The sequence below is a fragment of the Eurosta solidaginis genome, chromosome 2 (genome assembly GCF_040869045.1).
Source record: "Eurosta solidaginis isolate ZX-2024a chromosome 2, ASM4086904v1, whole genome shotgun sequence".
NCBI classification, from domain to species: domain Eukaryota; kingdom Metazoa; phylum Arthropoda; class Insecta; order Diptera; family Tephritidae; genus Eurosta; species Eurosta solidaginis.
Window position 1 is genome coordinate 121332495 of NC_090320.1, and position 16157 is coordinate 121348651.

At 41.5% G+C, this 16157-nt stretch overlaps 1 long non-coding RNA gene and 1 pseudogene across 1 annotated transcript in view; both read left to right on the plus strand.

Annotated features, from left to right (window-relative positions):
- The window catches only part of LOC137242341 (uncharacterized), a 205180-nt gene that overhangs the window by 84451 nt on the left and 104572 nt on the right, over positions 1-16157 (plus strand). The window lies entirely within an intron of this gene.
- LOC137242338 (phosphoacetylglucosamine mutase pseudogene) lies at positions 5602-6724 on the plus strand (annotated as a pseudogene).

Sequence of the window (16157 nt, forward strand, 5' to 3'; positions counted from 1 at the left end):
CTTGCAGACAATGACCCGGTATATGTTAAAAACTAGTGATTGCTATATTACCAACGGGAAGAAATAAATTGCCAAATAAATCAATTCTTAGACAACGATTTGATTGAACCTAGCTACTCTAATTAAAAGAAAAGAAAGAAACCAATGGCCAAAAAGCTGATCGTATGTGCGTAGATTTTCGCGGAGTTAACAAAAAACTAATTGCGATATGTGACGATATTTTAGACAATCTTGGCAGGCAAAGTATTTTTCCACGTTAGCTCCTTTTTCGGGATTTCATCAAATTCCCTTGCTTTCTGACTCACAAGACATAATTTCTTTCAGCACTGACCGAGGTGCATTTAGATGGAAAGTTCTTCCATTCGGTTTGAATATAGCACACAATTCGTTCACACGAATGATAACAATTGCTTTTTTCGGGTATACCACCCAATGTAGCATTCGTATACGTCGACGATATAATCGTCATTGATTGTCGTGAAGCACACCATACCAAAAAATTAACTAAAGTTTTCAATACATGTAGGTCCTACAATCTTAAATCAAATCCAAATAAATGCAACTTTTTACGACCCGAAGTAACATTTTTACGTCACAAATGCTCCGCAAAAGCTTTGTTGCCAGATGATTCCAAAATAAATTCTATAAAAAAGTATACAAAACCAGTATAAAGACGCGGTACAACGTTTCGTCGCGTTCGCTAAATATTACAGAAAGTTTATACCATATTTTGCGTCTCTGGCAGCGCCTTTAAATAGTTTGAGCAGAAAACGAGTTGAATTTGTTTGGAGTAGAGAGTGTGAAGAATCATTTCAGTCGCTGAAAGCAGCGTTACTTTCACCAAAATTACGGCAATACCAGATTTTACTAAGCAATGCATTATTACGGGCGATGCTTCCGCAACTGGATGTACCGCTATTTTGAGTCAAGAACACCAAGGCAATGATTTACCAATTTGTTTCGCTTCTAAAGCATTTAATAAAGCAGAACAGAAAAAACCAATAATAGAATTGGAAATCTTAGCTGTCTACTTCGCTATAAAACAATTTAGACCATACGTTTATGGCACACATTTCATTGTAAAGTCAGATCATAGACCTCTAGTATACCTTTTCAATATGAAAAACCCATCTTCAAAACTTTCGAGAATAAGGCTAGAACTATCTAAATACAATTTTACTATTGTATATAGTAAGGGTAAGTCAAACGTTGGCGCTGATGAACTATCGCGCATCACAATCTATGAGATTAAGGTATCGAACAAAGAAATTTTAGCAGTACATACAAAATCAAAGCCAAAACGATGAAAACCTTCATAGGAAATGACAAAAACGACGAAAAGCAACTTACTTTACACGTTTACGACAATTTCATTTAACTTTTTGAAAAAAAGTTCCACGAATAAATCTGAAATTACTTACAATAAAAATAATAAATCAACAAGTTTAAGAATTATTGCGCATATAAAACATAAAAACTCGAGTTACTTAGTTTTGAGATTGCATAACAAAATAATGACTTTAGAGAAATTACTTTCGAGGCTTGAATTAGAAGGCAGCAAACGCAAAATTAATCGACTTGAATGGACTAAAAACGATATTTTATTCAGACATTTTACTATTGCTAATCCAAAGATATTGAAAATAATATTTTAAAATCATTAGAAGTTATTCTAACAGATCCAGTAGAAACAGTAACAGACGAAGTCACAAAACTAAGGTTAATGACAATTTACCGTAACGACCCAATTTCAAGTGGACATTGCGAATGAAAAAACTTTACGCAAAACTACGAACAAAATTTTATTGGAAAAATATGAATCGTGCTATACCGAAATATATCAAAAGTTGTAATGATTGTCTTTTAAACAAGCTTAAACCTAAAACGAAAGAAAAGGTTATTTTAACTCCAACACCTTGTAAACCATTTGATGTCCTAGTTATAGATACAATAGGCCCTCTTCCTGAGTCCAAACACGGTAAAAAAATCGCAGTTACCATGATTTGTGACATGTCTAAATATTTGGTAACCGTTTCTATAGCAGATGAATCAGCAAAAACAATTGCATCGGCAATTTTTGAAACATTTATTTTAACATACGGCGTAATGAATGGCATAAAATCAGATTGAGGTACAGAATTTAAAAATTAATTGTTAAATGAATTGATATCACTCTTAAACATAAAACATGATTTTCAATTGCACACCATCATGAAACTGTTGGTTTGAACGCAATCATAGGAGTTTTTAATGAATACTTACGTGCATATCTAAACAATACTTTTTCTGATTAGGATGTTTATTTAAAATACTTTACTTTCCTACACAATAACAACTAGCACAGTTTTCGGCAATAAACTTTCTCCGTTCGAGTTATTATTTGGTAAAAAGGCATCTTTGCCTCATGAGTTGCGAAAGGAAAAAATTGACCCACTTTACAATGCAGATAACTATGCTAAAGAAATTAAATTCAGAATGCAAAAAGCACACGAAATGGCAAAAAACTAGATAATTAAAAATAAAACGCAAAGTAAAACTTTTTATGATAAACGGCACGACCACTAATTAAGGAATTAGGCGATAAAGTTCTTTTACAAAAAGAACCACGAAACAAACACGAAAATATTTATACGACCCTAATGTTAAAGGTTTTGATGAAGTAACAAAAAAAAGAAAAAAACGGTACACGAAAATAGAATAAATAGATTAAATTAACAATTATTCAATCGTATTAAATTCATTATGTACATAAAAGAATATTTTACATTCAATGTTTCCGGCAGATAAATAGTGTGACCAGGGTACATAATTCGCCGACGCCAGACGCTTCTCCGTGGGATTCCTGTGAATAAAGGGATGTTAGTCGAAATAGACATGTGTTGATTTTAGTGCACTTTACTTATTGAATGGACATATACCCGATTATTGCTGGTGGGCTCCAGACACTACCAACCCGAATATGGTGGCTTGAGTCAGCAGCCCGCCGACGTTCGACGGTGGTGTGCCGCTAACCATTAGGCTGGCGTAGACGTCGGCACCTAGTGTGAGCCGGACAGGTGTAGACCGGTGGAAAGATGGATCCGCCAGCTTCATAAATTGGAATGGCGTGGCTACCGATGGATCCAGAGTTGCTGTCGGACTAAGCCGTGAATATCGCGACACCACTGTGGCCTGGGTCGTCACTGCTCCCGTTACCCCTTATTTCCCTCGCAGAACAAGCGTGCACTTCACGTGATAGGACGTGCCCGTTCGCTCTAACCCGAGGTCCTTCGCGAGATTCGCATCGATGATTGAATTGGGAGCGCACGGATCGATAAGGGTGCGTACTGCGTGGAGCTTCCCTCCTGCTGCTATCCGGACGACCGCCGTTGGAGCTATGGCTACGAATGCGCGTGTAATTGTCGTTGCTAGAGGAGTCTCCCGGAGGCGTCCCGTTCTGAAGCCGGCTGGCGTTGTTGGTTGGCGCGCGAGCGTTGTTGGTTGGCGCGCGAGCGTAGTTACTTGGGCACGAGCATTATACGGGGCCGCCCTGCCAATTGAGCGGCGTGACGAGCGGGACGGACGCGGTTCCGCGTCGCCACGGCGCCGCCCGGCAGAGCGGTGCGATGGGGGGAAAGGACGTGTCTCCCCGCCATCCCCGCGTTGTAAGTTTGAAGGCCTTTCATGCCGTAGGAGCGGTCGGAAACGTTGTGGTCCTGAACCGCCCGGTGGTGTCGTGGCTAGCATTGAAGTAGGATCTTCCCGTCGTTCGACCTCTTCCTCGGCGACGTCCGCTTCCCACCACAGGGTTTGTTCCGTGACGTGGATGGATAGGGCTTCGTCGGAGCTCTCTTCGCCATCGCTCTCGTGGGACGGTGGTGGAACGTCGTCGAGGTGTGTTGACGTGTGGTGCTGCTCGTTGCACCGATGCCAGCGATCTTCGCTGGGACATGTCTTCCGTTGGTGGAATGGCGATAAGCAATTTGTGCAATATCGCAAATCTATGATCGTCTTTAGTCGATCCATGTTCGTCATGCCCCGGTAAATCGGGCAGAGCCTTTTGCTGTGCGACTTTTGACATAGCCGGCAGGGGGCGCTGAATGTGTTGCCGCGTGCCTCCGTCTTGGCGCGTTTGTGGGACAATCCAGTCATTCTGGAATATCAAATTGTTAGTAGAACATTCGTAGATGCCCTTATATTGGGTGGCTTATGAGCGGAGACAAGGAGCTTAAGAGGCTGAGCTTGTGGTTGGCGTACTCGGGATGCATAATATGATTAAGTCAGTCTGCCGACATAACGACGTGTAGTGATTGAAACCACTGTTAGGTTGGGGTAAAATTGCATTGAGATACGCGTAAAGGTTATCTTTAATGTTGAAAATATTTTCATCAGAATGAAAGTTCTGATGTTGAAACAATCAAGGAGTGAAATTAAGAATTATTAAATATAGACTTCGGACAAACTATATTTTTTGGTGTTTGCCTAATACAGGCAATATGCGGTAATATACGCTACATTTGTGTAGCAGATGGTATCACGAGTTACCCGTGTATTTTCACGGCTCCTTGTAATTTCCCTAAAAAAATTTGGTCACAAAACTCACCCACGCCGATACAAATGTGGCTGTGAATATAACCTATGAATCCCTGTAAAATGACTAGGCAAATGACGTCTTGCATATAAATGTGCGACAAATGTAAAGAGGCCTTTACTCGCTGTCTGGGAACACTCTTTGTGTTGATTTGGGCCATGTTGTGTGAGAATCACAAATTGTGGTGTGTTTGTTGATTCCAACACAACCCTGGCGGGAATAGCCTACACTAACAAGTGTGGTAATTTGTAAAGCTGTCAGCTGTTCACTCTTCCAATCGTTGGAATGAGACCGCTTTGCGGTGCTGCCCATTGCAATGTATTGATACATAATGGTCATGTCATGAAAGTATTTAGGGACAGCTTGCGTCTGAGTCCTGACGCGACATTAAATTTAAAGTCTGTTCTAAAAAGTTTAATTTCTCCCTTGTTTGTAACATCGAAAGCATAGATGACACTACTTTATTCCTGCTGGGATTTCAAGCAAAAAAGGGACTGACGAAAGTCTGTCGAAACTTCAATACACAAACAAAGCAATTTCTGTCATGAAAGCGAGACCAGACCACTATTGAGTGTGACAGGTTTAAAATGTAAAACACAAACAAATTCATGCACAGATAAACCGCGAAAATTATTTCGGTCTCGAGTGGTTAACCCCCCTTTTTTTCAAGCAGGCTGATTTTGATTGTGTTTTTATGCCCAAATTTTCAAACTAAAAACTTTTCTCAAAAAAAAAGAAAGAAGCAAAAAGACGGCCGAATGTCAGGAAAACTATCGAAATACAACCTGGCGCGTGTGTTTTCAGTGAAACCAGGCTGTATCTTCAGGGTTTTCGTTAGTTGATTTTTTTGTTCGGTTATTAACACTCGAATTTGTTGGATCCCGCGGATCCGAGTTGTAATACTCTTTGGATCGCGCGCAATGTGCTTACTGCGTAAGAACCGAAAAAAGCAAATGTCATCGGGTGGCAACCTGATTTCGTTCATTCAAAATGACATTCATTCATGGAAATGAGTATAGATACATTTTGAATGAATTTTTACTATGAAGAAAAACTTGTAATGGGTAAGTATAAGTATGCCAGTATCGTTCCCTTTTTTATAATTTTATAAATTTACTAATCTTTTATTCTTTTATTTCATTTCAGGTACTCTTTTTATTTCATTGCAGGTACACTGAAAGGGTGTCCAAATCATTGTCAATGGGGAATTGCACAAAGGTGGATGTCATCAATAAAGGTGATGGCAAGATCAATGAGAATTGTGGCGCTGATTACGTTAAAGTAAAGCAAATGGCTCCCACAGGTATGCCAACTGTGGAGCCATATACTCGTTTGGTGAGCGTGGATGGTGGTGCTGATCGAGTTTTGTACTTTTTCACTGATGATGCAGATAAATTTCGGTTATTGGGTGGCGATCGTGTAGCTACCTTAGTGGCAGATTATCTTATTGATATAGTGAAAGGCTGTGGTATTGCTTTAAGTATGGGTTTGGTGCAAACAGCATACGCTGATGGTGGCTCCACTCATTATATTACCGATACGTTGAAAGTGCCGGTGGCATGGGTACCTACTGGCGTAAAGAATTTACATCATAAAGCGTTACAATACGATGTTGGTGTGTATTTTGAGGCCAATGGCCATGGTACTGTTATTTTCAGCGACAATGCCAAAAGTTTGATAAAAGCGGCGTCGGAAACGAATGCTCATGCTAACATGTTATTGCAGATAATAGATCTGATCAATGAAACTGTTGGTGACGCAATATCTGATATGCTGTTAGTTGAGACGATACTAAATCATAAAGGTAGGGATGTCAAACAGTGGTGAGCCACATACGAGGATATGCCTAATCTACAATTGAAAATTAAGGTTCACGATCGGAATGTGATTAAAACTCCGATGCGGAACGCGTTTGTGTAACACCTGTGGGTCTGCAAGAAGGCATCGACAAGGTGGTAGCCAACTATAAACGTGGACGCGCATTCGTGCGACCCCTCTGGTACGGAAGATGTTGTTCGCGTTTATGCTGAAGCCGCTACAAAGAATGGAACAGAAAGCTTAGCTTATGAAGTATGCATTTTGGTGCAACAATTAGCTGGTGGTGTCGGACCTGAGCTTATACATCCTAGCAAGACAATAAGTGCTCACATCTAGACCTCATATATATTTCTTCTTTAACTGCTAATGTCGAACCGGTGTTGCCCTTTGCGGCGAAACGGTTTTTAAGCATTAAAATTCACGATTTTCATGCCTTTAAAGTGCCGACATGCATATGCCCTAATTAGTAATAATAAGTAGATGGTAATCGATGCGTTCATTTGCTTTCATCTGTTGTTGTTGTTGTAGTGATAAGGACGGTACCCTTTCGGTAACACGCACCATAAAGGTACTAGCCCGACCATCTCGGGAACGATTTGGTATGAACACATGAGACCTTCTAGGCCATACCGCTGTCCCGCTCCCTAGATCCATTTGGAGTTCAGGGTCGCCAGAGCCTCGCCTGTTAATGAAACAGAATTCGCCACTGGTAGGGGTGAGGTTGACATTGGGTTAGAGGAGCGCTGGAAACCTCTTTAAAGGGTTACGCTACCCCTTGAATCAATTTGGTAGTTTAGTCGCCCCTTTCGGCAGGCATACCGACCGCGGTTGCATCGTTAGCCCCCTAACCCGCTGGGGCATTTGTTTTCATCTCTTTTCTAACTGTTCTGTTATTTTATTATTTTGTGACAGCAGCTGGAAACCGGAACTTTGTTGGAAGTTACAGAAAAAGCGAAGGATGGGGCCATTATGCATGGTATTGCTTTGCGCTCTAAAAGAAATTTTATTCCAGATGCTTTAAATTTCGCTCCATTCATTTTAATACCGTTCATTCCCACGTAAGGAATTTGAAAATGCTGTAAATTTACAAACCGTCATTAATCAGCTGATGCATAGTGTACAAATGGAATTAAAAAATATTCAAAACGCTTGACTGCAATGTGTCGCGTCCATTGCCAATACATTTCTTGAGTCGTTTTCCCAAAGCAGCCAACGTGGAAGATAACCATCATGCAATGGCCATATTTCCTCGAATTAACATCGATAGGGTACGATTTTGCATCATATAAGCCATCAAGGACTGCCGCTGCATCCCTATTTTTAGCTTTACATTTGCTGAAAGATAATTCAAATTACCAACTGGCTTCAACACCAACCACTGGACATCAACAGTTTCAATGGTAGGAGATAATTCGTCTAATTTCTTAGATTTATATTATTTATATTATATTTTCGTAAAACTTAGGTAGCGAAGTACATACACTGCACGTTGGCAAGAGATGGCCGTCGAAATAGATGCAGCCCTAAGGTTGGAAGGCAATGCCAGCACTGGCGCTTCATCTCTTGCATATGCAATCCCAGTGGGCAATATGACGGCCTCCACTATAACGGTGCCCTGGAACGGTCTATGTGTGGTAAGAGGTGAGCTAATATGCACGTTTGTTATTGTATTTTATATTATTTTTAGTTTTGAAGTGAGTACTTAGGTTGTATGGTAGGATTTCAAAAAGGGGCTTGTGTAGTTTTATGGGTTTTAACTGTGGTCAATTTTTAGATTGAAACCCGTGGGTGTTCCCTCCCCTTTTTTTTCCAAGCCGCGTTTGCGCCAACTAAAACGTCAGTAAACCTTTATGATTTTCTCTACATTTCGATGCAATTTGGTTACTCTTTCTGATTAGATAATGAGTTCATTGAACAAAGAGATAATCACTGAACCATATGAGTACTTTGATGATCGAAAACTGAATATAGTTCTCAATCATTTTTGGGGTCATATGCGAATCGAATATGTTTACTTTAGATGGTCAACGATTTTCTTTAGTCATTTTCCATTCAGCTTTCTGAATCTGCCCTGCTATCTTGATTGATTAATGAATATTCTACGTGTTAAAGTTTTACCTCTCATTGAAGATTTAATTTGGTCTGAGACATGAATCAGAAATGATTATTTAAGCATAATCACATTTAAGATACATTTTCTTCTCGACAATAAATTAACTTTTGAACCGAAAATACCTTTGAATATGAACGTTTTTTAATCATCCTGGAGCATGATGTTTGAATGTTTTTTTTTTTTTTTTTTGGGGGGGTATGCGTTGGCAGATGGTTTATCTGCTTTAGTCTTCTATTGGCCTCGTTCGTGGTGAACGAGTGCTGGGTTATGGGGTTTGTTGGCCTCGTTCGGGGTGAACGAGAGCTGGGTTATGGGGTTTGTTGGCCTCGTTCGGGGTGAACGAGAGCTGGGTTACGGGGATTGTTATAATGGGTGGGAGTTACAAGTCTCCCTCACCCTCACTGGAGGGTGGTAATAGGACCAATTTCGTGATTGGTCTGGTGGTTTGTCCCCTTGCCGTATCCAGTTCGACGACTCGAACTCGGTTGTCGGGGCCATAGTGAAGATTGGCTATCCGACCTGGTCTCCATTCATTGGGGGGCAGATTATCCTCCTTAATGACGACTAGGTCTCCCTGTTTAAGGTTTGATTGTGGATGCTTCCACTTAACGCGCTTCTGCAATTCGGTGAGATACTCCGTTTTCCACCGTTTACAGAAGGTTTGATACAGCGCCTTAAGTTTTTCCCATCGATTGACGAGTGATGCGCGATTCTCGCTGACGTCGATCTCCGGTGGAGCTAACAGGTACCCTCCCACGAGGAAATGGCCTGGAGTAAGTGGCTCCAAGTTGGACGGCTCGTTGGAGGAGGGGCTTAACGGTCGAGAATTGAGACAGGACTCGATTCGACAAAGTAGTGTGCTGAACTCTTCAAGGGTAAATTTGTGATCCAAAGCGATCTTCTTGAAGTGGTTCTTGAAGCTCTTGACCCCTGCCTGCCATAGTCCGCCCATGTGAGGAGCTCCTGGTGGTATGAAATGCCATGTCAGGTTTTGGTGACTGTACTTGGATAAAGTTTGGTTGCGAGCGTCCGCCAGGAAAGCTTTGAGTTCTGAGCGGAGAGCTCTGGAGGCTCCGACAAAGTTGGTTCCGTTGTCGGAGTAGATGTTCTTTGGACATCCTCGCCGAGCGACAAACCTATCGAAAGCTGCCAGGAATGCGGTAGTACTGAGGTCACTAGTGGCTTCCAAGTGAATCGCTTTGGTTGCAAAGCAAACAAAGAGGCAGACGTAACCCTTTGACATGCGGCATCCTCTTCCGCTATAAGATTTGATGTCAAATGGTCCGGCAAAATCTACCCCCGCATTGGTGAAAGACCGGGAAAAGGTGGTTCGTTCTGAGGGTAGATCTCCCATAAGTTGGGTTTGGGTCCGCTTGCGGAATATTGTGCAAGTTTTGCAATTGTGTATGACCGATCGGATCATATTTTTGACCCTAGGGATCCAATATTGTGTGCGTAGGCGACGAAACATAAGTTGGTTCTCCCCATGCAGGGTGTTTTTATGGATGAACTGGACAAGAAGTCGTGTGAGCCGGCAGTCATACGGCAGAATGATCGGGTGCCGTTCACTGTAGGGAAGATCCTTGGCCCCTGAAAGACGACCGCCAACCCTCAATATGCCCTTATCATCGACAAGGGGGGTAAGAGGGAGGATTTCACTCTTTGAACCGATGAGCTTCCCGGAATTTAAGCTCGAAAGTTCCTCCGAATAGTGCCTCCGTTGGTAGAAAGCTATTAACTGACTTGTCGTGGCCTGGATTTCATCGGGTGAAATGAAGTGCGATGCCGCTTTAAAGGAAGATTTTGTCTTAGGATTGGTTCTTTGGATAAATCTTCGAACATACGATATGACCCTCAAGGCCCTGGACAAATTGGAAAACCGTTCGAGGATGTCGTCTTTCTCTTTTATTTTTGAAGTTGTATGAACCTGCACCCGTTTTTCCTCTATGTTAGTCCGATAGTCCTTTTCTTGTATTGGCCATTCTGTCTTATCTTCTTGTAACCAAGAAGGTCCCTGCCACCACCAAGAGTTATTGACTAACTCCTTCGCTGATAGTCCTCGGCTAGCCAGGTCGGCAGGATTGGATGCGGATTCTACGTGGTGCCAGGATTTGTTTCCTACCTTTTCTACTATTTTCGTTACTCGATGAGCGACAAAGGTTGACCAAGAACAAGGGGTTTTCTTATCCACACCAAAACAATCGTGGAGTCTGTCCATAAGTGTAGATTGAAATTTTCTAAATGCAGATTTTCACGCACTGCTTCGATGGTTTCGGCCAGCAACACTGCACCGCATAGCTCTAATCGGGGTAATGAAACTGTTTTAACGGGTGCTACTCTTGTTTTTGCTATTAATAAGTTAACGTAGACCTCATCCTTTATCTTTGCTCGTAAAAAGACTGTCGCGGCGTAAGCTTTTTCCGAGGCATCGCAAAAGCCGTGTATTTCAACGTCGTTGGTTGGCGTAAAATACACCCAACGTGGGATACGAATTCCGTTAATGGAGGGGTATTCCTGCATAAAATTATGCCATCGGTCTAGGGTTCCTGCCGACACTGGTTCGTCCCAGTCAGTCCCCTCTAGCCAAATGTCTTGCATAATGATTTTTGCAACAATGACGACTGGGGCGAGCCAACCTAGGGGATCGAAAAGTTTAGCGATTGCAGAAAGTATTGTCCTTTTCGTTAACATATCCCGATTTTCAATTGGTTTTGCCGTGAAGTAAAAATAATCCGCATGCGCGTTCCATCGAATACCTAGGGTCTTGACCGTACTCGTGTCTTCGAATTCCAAAAAGTCTTCGTTGAGCAGATGAGGTTTGGGTATTCCTTTAAGTATTCTTGAGCAATTTGACGTCCATTTGCGGAGGGAAAAACCAGCGGACTGTAATGCATCTGTGATTTCATCGCGAGCTTTGAGTGTGGATTCGATGCTATGTCCCCCGGCTAGAACGTCATCGACGTACATACCTGTCCGTAAGATATCTGCGGCAATGGGTAATGAAGTTTCAACGTCGTCTGCTAGTTGGTGCAGTGTCCTTATCGCCAGATAAGGAGCACAATTGGCTCCAAAGGTGACTGTCTTTAATTCGTAGACGCTGATAGGGTCACTAGGATTGTTGCGAAGAACTATTCTCTGGAATTGTGTTTGGTTTGGCTTTACCAATATCTGCCGATACATTTTCTCGATGTCGCTATTAAAAACATATTTAAAGAATCTCCATCGAAGGAGTAGAATCGTTAAGTCGGCCTGAAGCACTGGGCCTGTATAAAGTACGTCGTTTAGGCTTGTGCCATTGGCTGTGGGACACGAAGCGTTGAACACCACACGAACTTTGGTCGTGGTGCTTTCCTCTTTTATAACCGCATGATGGGGTAAGAAGTAGCAATCGGTCACGTGGGGTGGTATGATTTTTGGAACTTTTGACATATGTCCCAATGTCTCATATTCCGCTAGTACCCTACTGTACTCAGTCTGTAGGGCCGGTATCTTGGCTAGGCGCGTCTCATTCCGGTAGAATTGGGAGCAGACGCCGTTTAGGGAAGGCCCTAAGGAGATTTTGTTGGGAAAATCCTGTTTAAAAGGAAGGGCGACAGTATATTTGCCATCGGAATTTCTTTCTGTTGTAAGTCTGAAAAGTTCCTCGCAATAGGCATTATCTTCGTTAAGTGCCCTTTTCTTAGGTATGTTTTCAAGCTACCAGAAAGCGGTTAGTTGCTTGTCTAGGCTGATTTCATTAAATAAAGATACCCGTGTATTAGTTGGATGAGGTACTTCTGCACGACCAGTTAGAATCCAACCGAAGACGGTTTCTTGGGCGAGAAGCGTATTTAGAACGTTCTTCCTTATACCGTTCAGTATTATCTGGGGATAAATGTCGCCTCCAAGTATGAGATCGACTGGTTCATTAATGAAGAACCTTTTATCCGCCAGAATCAGATCAGGGAACGCTTGCGGAGTCGTTGCGCTCACTTGGCAAGTCGGAAGGTCCCCTGTTAATTGGGGCAGGACTAGGACCACTGTATCGATGCTCACTAAGGGGTCTGTGAGCGAACCTAACGTAATCACACATGATTCCTTTACCTGTGCAGATGGGGTATTATTTATTCCTGACACTTGCACATGCAGACGTTTGGATGGAAGGTTTATTCGCTTTTTTAGTCTTTCTGTTATGAAAGAGCATTCGGACCCAGAGTCTATCAGCGCTCTGGCGGAAAATTTCACTCCATTAACACGTGCTGTTCCTAATAATACCCCTTTAGTGGTGTTAGCATGACACGAAGAGACGTTATTAGCATTACCTTGTCTTTTTTCAGACGCCATCCTTGCCCTAGCCTGCTGTGAGGTTGAAGGTGTGTTGTCGGTGGCGTTTTGAGTCCACCTCTGAGGAGTTGTCTTTGGTTGTGCTGTCGGAAGATGGAGCAAGGTGTTGTGCCTCGCGTGGCACGTGCTGCAATTAAATTGGCTAGTGCATCGTGTCACGGTGTGTCCACCCGACAGACAATTCAGACAGTAACTATTGTTTTTGATAAATTCAATTTTTCCTGACGTGGACAACCTACGAAATTTTTGGCAATTTCGTAATTTGTGCTCTGTACTGTTGCACATCTTACAGGCTGATTTGGGTACGCTGGCTTGGTAAACCCCAAGTTTCGTAGAATTTTCCCGAGAGTTTGAATTTTGACTTTTGGGTGCTTTTGTGGTTTTGTTACCTCTAAGATCAGAAACCGTCTCTAATGTCTGGAAGCGATTGGACAGGAATTTGTCCATATCCTCCCATTTTGGGATATCTGTTTTTCGTTCTACGGTCTGTTCCCAAAGAGCCAACGTAGATTCAGGGAGTTTTGTGGAGCATAGGTAGGTTATAATTGCATCCCAATTTGTGATGTCAATATTATGACATTGTAATGCAGAAATGCAATTGTTTATCTCCCGTTGCAATTTTTTGATGGAGGTTCCACACTCCTGTTCGACTGCCGTCAGATTAAATAAAAGTTTTAATTGTGTGTTGACGAGGATACGTTTATTTTCGTACCTGTCGCTTAGATTTTTCCAGGCGGTTGCAAAACCCTCGTTTGCTAATGAGCACCTGCCCACTATTTCTTTTGCCTCCCCTTGCGTTTTTTGCTTCAAATAGTATAATTTCTCGACATCTTTCAGATCGGTATTGTGGATGTATATCGCCGTGAACATATCTCGAAAAGCTGGCCAGGAGAGGTAGTCGCCTTTAAATACATCGGTGTCACAAGGCGGCAGCCGCATTTTATGTCCACGGCGCGAGGAGTCTTCCTCCTTTGCTTCATCTTTCGCCGGCTGTGGGGTGATAGCTTCGGCTTCAGCCGCCACAGCAGACATGCATTGCAGGTAGCATGCAAAGCAACTTTTATTTTTCTTTCTTAATGAGCTGAGCTCGTCCTTGGACAATTCAGAATTGCTGAGAAGACTTTCATATGTGGACTTGGTCTTCTTCCATAGTGCCCTTAGCTCCTCTTGCAGTAGTGCAAGGGTGTGCTTGTTCCGGGATTCGGCCGGGGTGGAGTTGAACTCTTGTTCAAACTCCACTATGGAATCAGCCAATCTAATATAAGTCTCCATTGATTTTATTAATTTGAATATTTAGTCTCTTTGAAGGTGTCGAGCTCGGAGGTAAACGACTTAGTGGCTTTGGTGTAAATGCAACCACAACAAAAAATTATAAGAGTGTTTTCGTTTTTGCTGTGATTGCGCTGTATAAGTAAAAGCTTTAGGAACACACGAATTCTGATTGAATGTGTTAACACAGATAGCAATCTTATGTGAATAGTGCTAAGCAAAAATTTAATCAAATGTAAATTATGATATGAACCACTTATAGAAATCCTCACGAGGATTGTGCAAGCCACAGATAGAAATCCTGACGAGGATTTAATGTGTATGCAGTGATATGGAAATAAACACAAATAGAAATCCTGACGAGGATTTAGTGTGTATAAAATGATATAAATGTAGTGATATGCAGCACAGATAGAAATCCTGACGAGGATTTAATGTGTATGCAGTGATATGGAAATAAACACAGATAGAAATCCTGACGAGGATTTAGTGTGTATAAAGCGATATAAATGTAGTGATATGCAGCACAGATAGAAATCCTGAGGTTCTAGTCGGTGCAAAGTGATATTAAGCACGGATAGAAGTCCTGAAAGGATTAAATGTGTCTACAGTGATATGCAATGCAGAGAAGAGAATTCGTCTGCAGGTATTTAATGTGTCTAAAGGGTGTGTTGGACACAGATAGAAATATTTTCTGAAAACTTAGTGTGTCTAAAAAAAGTTTAAAAAACGCAGATGTAATCCCGATGTGGATATGATGTGTAATCCTCGAGATTTGAAACACAAATAGAAATCCTTATGTGGATTTAATGTGTTTACAAGGGTGAAATTTGACCCACAGATAGAAATCCCGACGAGGATTTAATGTGTATACAAGTGAAAGTGAAACACAGATAGAAATCCTGACGAGGATTTAATGTGTATACAAAAGGTGTTATGTGAACGTTGATGAGTATCGCCGAGTAGCCAACCAGGGTATCTTTCCCAATATAAATAAGACAATAACTTTGTTTATCCAACTTAATGTGGAAAATTACACTTTTAATTATTTATTATAAAAAACGCTGAGAACATACAGCTATGTAATAGTAAACGATCAGTATAAAATTGTGTTTGTGACCAATTGTGATGAGCCACTAGCCACTCAATGCAGTGCTAATTTTTGGCTTTATGGTATTATTTTAGTTCGCAACTGATTAAGAACTGATTTCCGTTCAAAGATAACGCAATTGATTATATGTATATAATTCGGTGAAAAAATACTCTATATCAAATGCCTTCGAATTAATCTGAATTAAGTGTATTCACAAATGAGCGATTTGCAACAATGTTATTGATTGTCGCAATTAAGCAAAAATGACTACAAGCCACCCAACGAAGGTGAAATGTTTTTGAAAAAAAATTTTCCTGTGGTTGCAGAATATTATGACTGCGTGAATATTGTGGTATTTCTCTGCAAGTTCATCAACCAAGTGAGAATGTATGTAGATTGTTGCCGAAAATCAACAACCGAAAAGACTGTCTATAGAAACCGAGTGTGGTTGCACAGTGCAGTGATAATTTTGTTGCAAAAGGAGAAAAAAGAAAAAAAAAAATCCACTGACTGCCTGCCTTGAGTTGTGTCGGAAAAGTCTTACCACTGGTGGGGGACTTAGCCGATAATCAAAAGGCGCTAGGTGTGCGTTGTGACACAATGAACTTCCACTTGCTTTGACTTGCAAATGGATATCACAAATCCACTCGATACGTGAGTTCGTATATAAAAAAAATGTGCACCAAAATCAACCACTTACCTTACACAAGTTTTGGTAATGTATGATGTTATGTGGACTGTTGATGTGATAAATGGACGTGATATCGTATGATGAGTTGATTAGTGGACTGTTTGATGTTGTGATGATGATGTGATAATGTGATGTAGATGAGTGGACTGTTTGATATGCTGATGATGTTTTAATGCTAATGGACTGTATGTATGTGTATGATGACGAGTTGGTATACGCTGCTCGTTCGTTTTGATGGCCAACTTTTTTCACTGCTGGTTGATTTTAATATTTTTATAAA